The sequence below is a fragment of the Scyliorhinus torazame genome, chromosome 19, assembly GCF_047496885.1.
Source record: "Scyliorhinus torazame isolate Kashiwa2021f chromosome 19, sScyTor2.1, whole genome shotgun sequence".
Lineage (NCBI taxonomy): Eukaryota > Metazoa > Chordata > Chondrichthyes > Carcharhiniformes > Scyliorhinidae > Scyliorhinus > Scyliorhinus torazame.
In genome coordinates this window covers 6,904,701-6,915,566 of record NC_092725.1, presented here as the reverse complement: position 1 = coordinate 6,915,566, position 10,866 = coordinate 6,904,701, and the positions used below count along the sequence as shown (strand labels likewise).

Below are 10,866 nucleotides of genomic sequence, written 5' to 3'. Positions count from 1 at the left end.
AACCACCCCGAACCCCTCGATTAGATTCCAGTCTGTAACTCACTCCCGGGTATCTGTTATTCTATATATAAACCACCCCGAACCCCTCGATTAGATTCCAGTCTGTAACTCACTCCCGGGTATCTGTTATTCTATATATAAACCACCCCGAACCCCTCGATTAGATTCCAGTCTGTAACTCACTCCCGGGTATCTGTTATTCTATATATAAACCACCCCGACCCCCTCGATTAGATTCCAGTCTGTAACTCACTCCCGGGTATCTGTTATTCTATATATAAACCACCCCGAACCCCTCGATTAGATTCCAGTCTGTAACTCTCCCGGGTATCTGTTATTCTATATATAAACCACCCCGAACCCCTCGATTAGATTCCAGTCTGTAACTCTCCCGGGTATCTGTTATTCTATATATAAACCACCCCGAACCCCTCGATTAGTTTCCAGTCTGTAACTCACTCCCGGGTATCTGTTATTCTATATATAAACCACCCCGAACCCCTCGGTTAGATCGAGTCTGTAACTCACTCCCGGGTATCTGTTATTCTATATATAAACCACCCCGAACACCTCGATTAGATTCCAGTGTGTAACTCACTCCTGGGTATGTTATTCTATATATAAACCACCCCGAACCCCTCGGTTAGATTCCAGTCTGTCACTCTCTGCTGCTGCCATGCCTGTTTGCTGCCTCCGGGTGGGGTTGCGATGGGCGTGTGGTGTTCGGTGTCTCTGGTGTGTGAGGCCCAGCCTGTCTGTGTCTGCCTCTTCTGTACTTCCCTCCTGCTCCAGCTGCTGTGTCTCGGAGCGGAGAGAGCGACGGAGAGGTACAGAGAGAGAGAGAGAGAGAGAGAGGCGCCTCCCGGACTCCCCCAGCCGGTTTCCAGCCGGCCGCACCTCCTGCATTCGATCTGGACCACCCCTGCCGGGATTAACCCCCTCCCCCCCCCCCCCCCCGATTCCCCCTCCGACTTCCCGCGGACCCCCTGACGGTGCTTTTCAAACCTTCTCCCCCCAATGTTTGTTTTCCGTTCGCAGCGCTGGCTCGCGACGTGCAGTCCGGTGCGTCGGCCGGAAGGTTCCGGCGTGAGTCGATCGCACGTTTCCCCCCTGCTCCCGCGGTGACGGAACATCCAGCGGGGAGCGATCGTGGGGCGTTCCCTACCTGCATCCCCCCCCTCCCAACCTGTACATCCCTGGACACTAAGGGACAATTGATCATGGCCAATCCTCTTAACCTGTACATCCCTGGACACTAAGGGATAATTGATCACGGTCAATCCATCTAACCTGTACATCGCTGGACACTGAGGGACAATTGATCATGGCCAATCCACCTGACCTGTACATCCCTGGACACTAAGGGACAATTGATCATGGCCAATCCTCTTAACCTGTACATCCCTGGACACTAAGGGATAATTGATCACGGCCAATCCTCTTAACCTGTACATCCCTGGACACTAAGGGACAATTGATCATGGCCAATCCTCTTAACCTGTACATCCCTGGACACTAAGGGATAATTGATCATGGCCAATCCACCTAACCTGTACATCCCTGGACACTAAGGGACAATTGATCACGGCCAATCCTCTTAACCTGTACATCCCTGGACACTAAGGGATAATTGATCATGGCCAATCCACCTAACCTGTACATCCCTGGACACTAAGGGACAATTGATCATGGCCAATCCTCCTAACCTGTACATCCCTGGACACTAAGGGACAATTGATCATGGCCAATCCACCTAACCTGTACATCCCTGGACACTAAGGGATAATTGATCATGGCCAATCCACCTAACCTGTACATCCCTGGACACTAAGGGACAATTGATAATGGCCAATCCACCTAACCTGTACATCCCTGGACACTAAGGGACAATTGATCATGGCCAATCCACCTAACCTGTACATCCCTGGACACTAAGGGACAATTGATCATGGCCAATCCACCTAACCTGTACATCCCTGGACACTAAGGGATAATTGATCATGGCCAATCCACCTAACCTGTACATCCCTGGACACTAAGGGACAATTGATAATGGCCAATCCACCTAACCTGTACATCCCTGGACACTAAGGGACAATTGATCACGGCCAATCCTCCTAACCTGTACATCCCTGGACACTAAGGGATAATTGATCACGGCCAATCCTCCTAACCTGTACATCCCTGGACACTAAGGGATAATTGATCATGGCCAATCCACCTAACCTGTACATCCCTGGACACTAAGTGACAATTAATCATGGCCAATCCACCTAACCTGCACATCCATGGACACTAAGGGATAATTGATCACGGCCAATCCACCTAACCTGTACATCCCTGGACACTAAGGGACAATTGATCATGGCCAATCCACCTAACCTGTACATCCCTGGACACTAAGGGATAATTGATCACGGCCAATCCTCCTAACCTGTACATCCCTGGACACTAAGGGATAATTGATCACGGCCAATCCTCCTAACCTGTACATCCCTGGACACTAAGGGATAATTGATCACGGTCAATCCATCTAACCTGTACATCCCTGGACACTAAGGGATAATTGATCATGGCCAATCCTCCTAACCTGTACATCCCTGGACACTAAGGGACAATTGATCATGGCCAATCCACCTAACCTGCACATCCATGGACACTAAGGGACAATTGATCATGGCCAATCCACCTAACCTGTACATCCCTGGACACTAAGGGACAATTGATCATGGCCAATCCACCTAACCTGTACATCCCTGGACACTAAGGGACAATTGATCATGGCCAATCCACCTAACCTGCACATCCATGGACACTAAGGGACAATTGATCATGGCCAATCCACCTAACCTGTACATCCCTGGACACTAAGGGACAATTGATCATGGCCAATCCACCTAACCTGTACATCCCTGGACACTAAGGGATAATTGATCATGGTCAATCCTCCTAACCTGTACATCCCTGGACACTAAGGGACAATTGATCATGGCCAATCCACCTAACCTGCACATCCATGGACACTAAGGGATAATTGATCACGGCCAATCCACCTAACCTGTACATCCCTGGACACTAAGGGATAATTGATCATGGCCAATCCACCTAACCTGTACATCCCTGGACACTAAGGGACAATTGATCATGGCCAATCCTCCTAACCTGTACATCCCTGGACACTAAGGGACAATTGATCATGGCCAATCCACCTAACCTGCACATCCATGGACACTAAGGGACAATTGATCACGGCCAATCCACCTAACCTGTACATCCATGGACACTAAGGGATAATTGATCACGGCCAATCCTCCTAACCTGTACATCCCTGGACACTAAGGGACAATTGATCATGGCCAATCCACCTAACCTGTACATCCCTGGACACTAAGGGACAATTGATCATGGCCAATCCACCTAACCTGTACATCCCTGGACACTAAGGGACAATTGATCATGGCCAATCCACCTAACCTGTACATCCCTGGACACTAAGGGACAATTGATCACGGCCAATCCACCTAACCTGTACATCCCTGGACACTGAGGGACAATTGATCACGGTCAATCCACCTAACCTGTACATCCCTGGACACTAAGGGACAATTGATCATGGCCAATCCACCTAACCTGTACATCCCTGGACACTAAGGGACAATTGATCATGGCCAATCCACCTAACCTGTACATTCCTGGACACTAAGGGACAATTGATCATGGCCAATCCACCTAACCTGTACATCACTGGACACTAAGGGACAATTGATCATGGCCAATCCACCTAACCTGTACATCCCTGGACACTAAGGGACAATTGATCATGGTCAATCCTCCTAACCTGTACATCCCTGGACACTAAGGGACAATTGATCATGGTCAATCCTCCTAACCTGTACATCCCTGGACACTAAGGGACAATTGATCATGGCCAATCCTCCTAACCTGTACATCCCTGGACACTAAGGGACAATTGATCATGGTCAATCCACCTAACCTGTACATCCCTGGACACTAAGGGACAATTGATCATGGTCAATCCTCCTAACCTGTACATCCCTGGACACTAAGGGACAATTGATCATGGCCAATCCTCCTAACCTGTACATCCCTGGACACTAAGGGACAATTGATCATGGCCAATCCACCTAACCTGTACATCCCTGGACACTAAGGGACAATTGATCATGGCCAATCCACCTACCCTGTACATCCCGGGTCACTAAGGGACAATTGATCATGGTCAATCCTCCTAACCTGTACATCCCTGGACACTAAGGGACAATTGATCATGGTCAATCCACCTACCCTGTACATCCCTGGACTCTAAGGGACAATTGATCATGGCCAATCCACCTAACCTGTACATCCCTGGACACTAAGGGACAATTGATCATGGCCAATCCACATAACCTGCACATCCCTGGACACTAAGGGACAATTGATCATGGCCAATCCACATAACCTGTACATCCTTGGATACTAAGGGACAATTGATCATGGCCAATCCACCTAACCTGCACATCCTTGGATACTAAGGGACAATTGATCATGGCCAATCCACCTAACCTGCACATCCCTGGACACTAAGGGACAATTGATCATGGCCAATCCACATAACCTGTACATCCCTGGACTCTAAGGGACAATTGATCATGGCCAATCCACCAAACTTGTACATCCCTGGACACTAAGGGACAATTGATCATGGCCAATCCACATAACCTGTACATCCCTGGACTCTAAGGGACAATTGATCATGGCCAATCCACCAAACCTGTACATCCCTGGACACTAAGAGACATTTGATCATGGCCAATCCACCTAACCTGTACATCCCTGGACACTAAGGGATAATAGATCATGGCCAATCCACCTAACCTGTACATCCCTGGACACTAAGGGACAATTGATCATGATCAATCCACATAACCTGTACATCGCTGGACAGTAAGGGACAATTGATCATGGCCAATCCACCTAACCTGTACATCCCTGGACACTAAGGGACAATTGATCATGGCTAATCCACCTAACCTGTGCATCCCTGGACACTAAGGGGCAATTGATCATGGCCAATCCACCTAACCTGTACATACCTGGACACTAAGGCACAATTAATCATGGCCAATCCACCTAACCTGTGCATCCCTGGACACTAAGGGATAATAGATCATGGCCAATCCACCTAACCTGTACATCCCTGGACACTAAGGGACAATTGATCATGATCAATCCACATAACCTGTACATCGCTGGACAGTAAGGGACAATTGATCATGGCCAATCCACCTAACCTGTACATCCCTGGACACTAAGGGGCAATTGATCATGGCCAATCCACCTAACCTGTACATACCTGGACACTAAGGGACAATTAATCATGGCCAATCCACCTAACCTGTGCATCCCTGGACACTAAGGGACAATTGATCATGGTCAATCCACCTAACCTGTACATCCCTGGACACTAAGGGACAATTGATAAGGGCCAATCCACCTAACCTGTACATCCCTGGACACAAAGGGACGATTGATCATGGCCAATCCACCTAACCTGTACATCCCTGGACACTAAGGGACAATTGATCATGGCTAATCCACCTAACCTGTACATCCCTGGACTCTAAGGGACAATTGATCATGGCCAATCCACCTAACCTGCACATCCCTGGACACTAAGGGACAATTGATCATGGCCAATCCACATAACCTGTACATCCCTGGACACTAAGGGACAATTGATCATGGCCAATCCACATAACCTGTACATCACTGGACACTAAGGGACAATTGATCATGGCCAATCCACATAACCTGTACATCCCTGGACTCTAAGGGACAATTGATCATGGCCAATCCACATAACCTGTACATCCCTGGACTCTAAGGGACAATTGATCATGGCCAATCCACCTAACCTGTACATCCCTGGACACTAAGGGACAATTGATCACGGCCAATCCACCTAACCTGTACATCCCTGGACACTAAGGGACAATTGATCATAGCCAATCCACCTAACCCGTACATCCCTGGACACTAAGGGACAATTGATCATGGCCAATCCATCTAACCTGTACATCCCTGGACACTAAGGGATAATTGATCATGGCCAATCCACCTAACCTGTACATCCGTGGACAGTAAGGGACAATTGATCATGGCCAATCCACCTAACCTGTACATCCCTGGACACTAAGGGACAATTGATCATGGCCAATCCACCTAACCTGTACATCCCTGGACAGTAAGGGACAATTAATCATGGCCAATCCACCTAACCTGTACATCCCTGGACAGTAAGGGACAATTAATCATGGCCAATCCACCTAACCTGTACATCCCTGGACACTAAGGGACAATTGATCATAGCCAATCCACCTAACCCGTACATCCCGGGGCACTGAGGGACAATTGATCAGGGCCAATCCATCTAACCTGTACATCCCTGGACACTAAGGGACAATTGATCATGGCCAATCCACCTAACCTGTACATCCGTGGACACTAAGGGACAATTGATCATGGTCAATCCACCTAACCTGTACATCTCTGGACACTGAGGGACAATTGATCATGGCCAATCCACCTAACCTGTACATCCCTGGACACTAAGGGACAATTGATCATGGCCAATCCACCTAACCTGTACATCCCTGGACACTAAGTGATAATTGATCATGGCCAATCCACCTAACCTGTACATCCCTGGACACTAAGGGACAATTGATCATGGCCAATCCACCGAACCAGTACATCCCTGGACACTAAGGGACAATTGATCATGGCCAATCCACCTAACCTGTACATCTCTGGACACTAAGGGACAATTGATCATAGCCAAACCACCTGACCTGTACATCCCTGGACACTAAGGGACAATTGATCATGGCCAATCCACCTAACCCGTACATCCCTGGGCACCAAATGACAACTAATCATGGCCAGTCCACCTAACCTGTACATCCCTGGATACTAAGGGACAATTGATCATGGTCAATCCACCTAACCTGTACATCCCTGGACACTAAGGGACAATTGATCATGGCTAATCCACCGAACCTGTACATCCCTGGACACTACGGGACAATTGATCATGGCTAATCCACCTAACCTGGACATCGCTGGACACTAAGGGACAATTGATCATGGCCAATCCACCTAACCTGTACATCCCTGGACACTAAGTGACAATTGATCATGGCCAATCCACCTAACCTGTACATCCCTGGACACTAAGGGACAATTGATCATGGCCAATCCACCTAACCTGTACATCCCTGGACACTAAGGGACAATTGATCATGGTCAATCCACCTAACCTGTACATCCCTGGACACTAAGGGACAATTGATCATGGCCAATCCACCTAACCTGCACATCCTGGGCACTAAGGGACAATTGATCATGGCCAATCCACCTAACCTGTACATCCCTGGGCACTAAGGGACAATTGATCATGGCCAATCCACCTAACCTGTACATCCCTGGACACTAAGGGACAATTGATTACGGCCAATCCACCTAACCTGTACATCCCTGGACACTAAGGGACAATTGATCATGGCCAATCCACCTAACCTGTACATCCCTAGACACTAAGGGACAATTGATCATGGTCAATCCACCTAACCTGTACATCCCTGGACACTAAGGGACAATTGATCATGGTCAATCCACCTAACCTGTACGTCCCTGGACACTAAGGGACAATTTATCATGGTCAATCCACCTAACCTGTACATCCCTGGCCACTAAGGGACAATTGATCATGGTCAATCCACCTAACCTGTACATCCCTGGCCACTAAGGGACAATTGATCATGGTCAATCCACCTAACCTGTACATCCCTGGCCACTAAGGGACAATTGATCATGGTCAATCCACCTAACCTGTACATCCCTGGCCACTAAGGGACAATTGATCATGGCCAATCCACCTAACCTGTACATCCCTGGACACTAAGGGACAATTGATCATGGTCAATCCACCTAACCTGTACATCCCTGGCCACTAAGGGACAATTGATCATGGTCAATCCACCTAACCTGTACATCCCTGGCCACTAAGGGACAATTGATCATGGCCAATCCACCTAACCTGTACATCCCTGGACACTAAGGGACAATTGATCATGGTCAATCCACCTAACCTGTACATCTCTGGACACTAAGGGACAATTGATCATGGCTAATCCACCTAACCTGTACATCCCTGGACACTAAGGGACAATTGATCATGGCCAATCCACCTAACCTGTACATCTCTGGACACTAAGGGACAATTGATCATGGCTAATCCACCTAACCTGTACATCCCTGGACACTAAGGGACAATTGATCATGGTCAATCCACCTAACCTGTACATCTCTGGACACTAAGGGACAATTGATCATGGCTAATCCACCAACCTGTACATCCCTGGCCACTAAGGGACAATTGATCATGGCCAATCCACCTAACCTGTACATCCCTGGACACTAAGGGACAATTGATCATGGTCAATCCACCTAACCTGTACATCTCTGGACACTAAGGGACAATTGATCATGGCTAATCCACCTAACCTGTACATCCCTGGACACTAAGGGACAATTGATCATGGCCAATCCACCTAACCTGCACATCCCTGGACACTAAGGGACAATTGATCATGGCCAATCCACCTAACCTGTACATCTCTGGACACTAAGGGACAATTGATCAGGGTCAATCCACCGAACCTGTACATCCCTGGACACTAAGGGACAATTGATCATGGCCAATCCACCTAACCTGTACATCCCTGGACACTAAGGGACAATTGATCACGGCCAATCCACCTAACCCGTACATCTTTGGACTGTGGGAGGAAACCGGAGCACCCGGAGGAAATCCACACACACACGGGGAGGACGTGCAGACTCCACGCAGTCAGTGACCCAAGCCGGGTTCGAAGCCGGGTCCCTGGCACCGTGAGGCAGCAGTGTTAACCACTGTGCCACCGTTCCGCCCTTCTCTTAAATCTATACCCCCCCTCCCCCCACCCTCGCTTATGTTTTTACAAATGCTTTTATTTGGTACTCATGAACGTAGATCGAAACTGAAAATGTATGTATACACAGCGGTCGTCTTTAGTTCTGTACTGCGGCTGCGTTGTCCACTAGGTGCTTATTTCCAGTTGGGAAATCTCCTTCTCCCCCTTTTATTCCTGACCCCCCCCCCTCCCTTTGTAATCGCCTGGCACCTCCGGGAAGGACCTGCTCATTGGGGTACTGATCGGGTACGCTCTGTGCCCCACTTTGAGCTGCATTAGGCTGAGCCTTGCGCAGGAGGAGGTGGAGTTGGCCCTGTGCACTGCTTCACTGCAGAGTCCCCACCCTATTTCAAACCCCAACTTCTCCTCTCACTTCTCTCTCACCCAATGGTGTACCTGCCCTCCCCAGTAGTCGTGGCCAGGGCCGGAGGGAGGTCCCCGTGGAGGAGCCCTCCTGCATTCCCACCCACTCAGCTTCTGGCCCCTTTACCCCCCTTTACCCCCCCGCCTTTACCCTCCTCGGGCCCCCTCCCCCTCGCCACTCACTCAAACGCCATGATCAGTTGAAGAAGGTCTTGGGGATGTCGATCGGGATGGATCTGAACAGGAAGAGGAGCCTGGGCAGTACGGTCATCTTGATCGTCTGCGCCCTCCCCGCCAGGGAGAGCGGGAGCGCGTCCCACCTCCGCGGGTCCTATTTAACTTCCTCCGCCCAGGTTCCCCTCGTGGCTCCGTGTCCAGTTGTGAGCCATTTGGATCCCCAGGTAGCGGTATTTGTTTCGGGCCTGTTTGGACGGCAGCCCCTCCAGCTCTTCCCCCTCCTCCTTTCCGGGTTCACCGGGAAGATCTCGCTCTTGCTCAGGTTGGGTTTGTAGCCCGAGAAGGCCCCAAACTCTTTCAGCAGCGCGATGATTCCCCCCATGCTGCTTTGTGGGTCTGAGATGTCGAGGAGCAGGTCACCCGCACAGAGCGAGACTCTGTGCTCTCTGCCTCCTCCCCGGTCCATCGGGGAACTGTTTGAACCCGCTGCGGGTCCCGAGGCGAACAGTCCCTGGTCGAAGGTCTCGAATGCTTTGTTGACCTTTATCGGCTCCATCGCTAGTTTTCCCTTTGCTGTCTCTAATCTGCGCTATCTCCCTCGTGGGTGCCTGTTTCTCAGCTGGGGAGCCAGCAGGCGGCCGGCCTTGTCTCCGTGTTCGAATAGGGTCCCCCCTCCGTGTCCGGCGGAGTTGGTTCCTCGTGGAGAGCAGGTCAAAGTCCGTGTGTAGCTTTTCCCTCTCCGCCGGGAGCTCTACGGTCAGGGCCTCGGAGTATCGACGGCCCATCTCCAGGATGGAGTCGATCAGTTGTTGCCTCGCTTCCCTGTCCCCACGGCCTTGTGGGCAATAATTTCACCCCTGATCACGGCCTTCAGCACCGCCCAGGAGGTGGCGAGTGAGGCCTCCCCATTCTGGTTACTGGTAGTATACTCGTCTCTGGCCTGTGATATTTTCTCGCTGAAGGCCTTATTGGCCAGGAGGGCCGTGTCCGGCCTCCATGGGGGGGGTGTTGGGCCCAACCCGTGTCCAACCTCCATCCATGTCGTGTGGAGCCTGGTCGGAGATTACGATCGCGGAGTATTCCGCTGTTATAGTCCCTGGAAACACCGGGGATTTCCACCATGGATTTCTTCATAAACTCCAGGGTTGTCCCAGTTGGGAGCGCACACGTTCCCCAGGACGACCGGTGCCCCGTCAAGGACACCGCTGACCATGACGTACCGTTCCCCCCCCCCCTCCCCCCCCGGTTGTTTCCCGCCTCTGGGTTTTGGATGAAGCGACCGGCAGGCTCTGTCTGTTTCTGCTGGGTG

At 50.3% G+C, this 10,866-nt stretch overlaps 1 protein-coding gene across 1 annotated transcript in view; it reads left to right on the top strand.

Moving 5' to 3' along the window:
- Window positions 1-782: 782 nt before the first annotated feature.
- mto1 (mitochondrial tRNA translation optimization 1) overlaps window positions 783-10,866 on the top strand; it is a gene marked incomplete at its 3' end in the record, with an annotated part of 42,521 nt that continues 32,437 nt past the window's right edge. Inside the window, exon 1 of the mRNA XM_072485407.1 lies at window positions 783-827. The remainder of the gene's footprint in view (window positions 828-10,866) is intronic.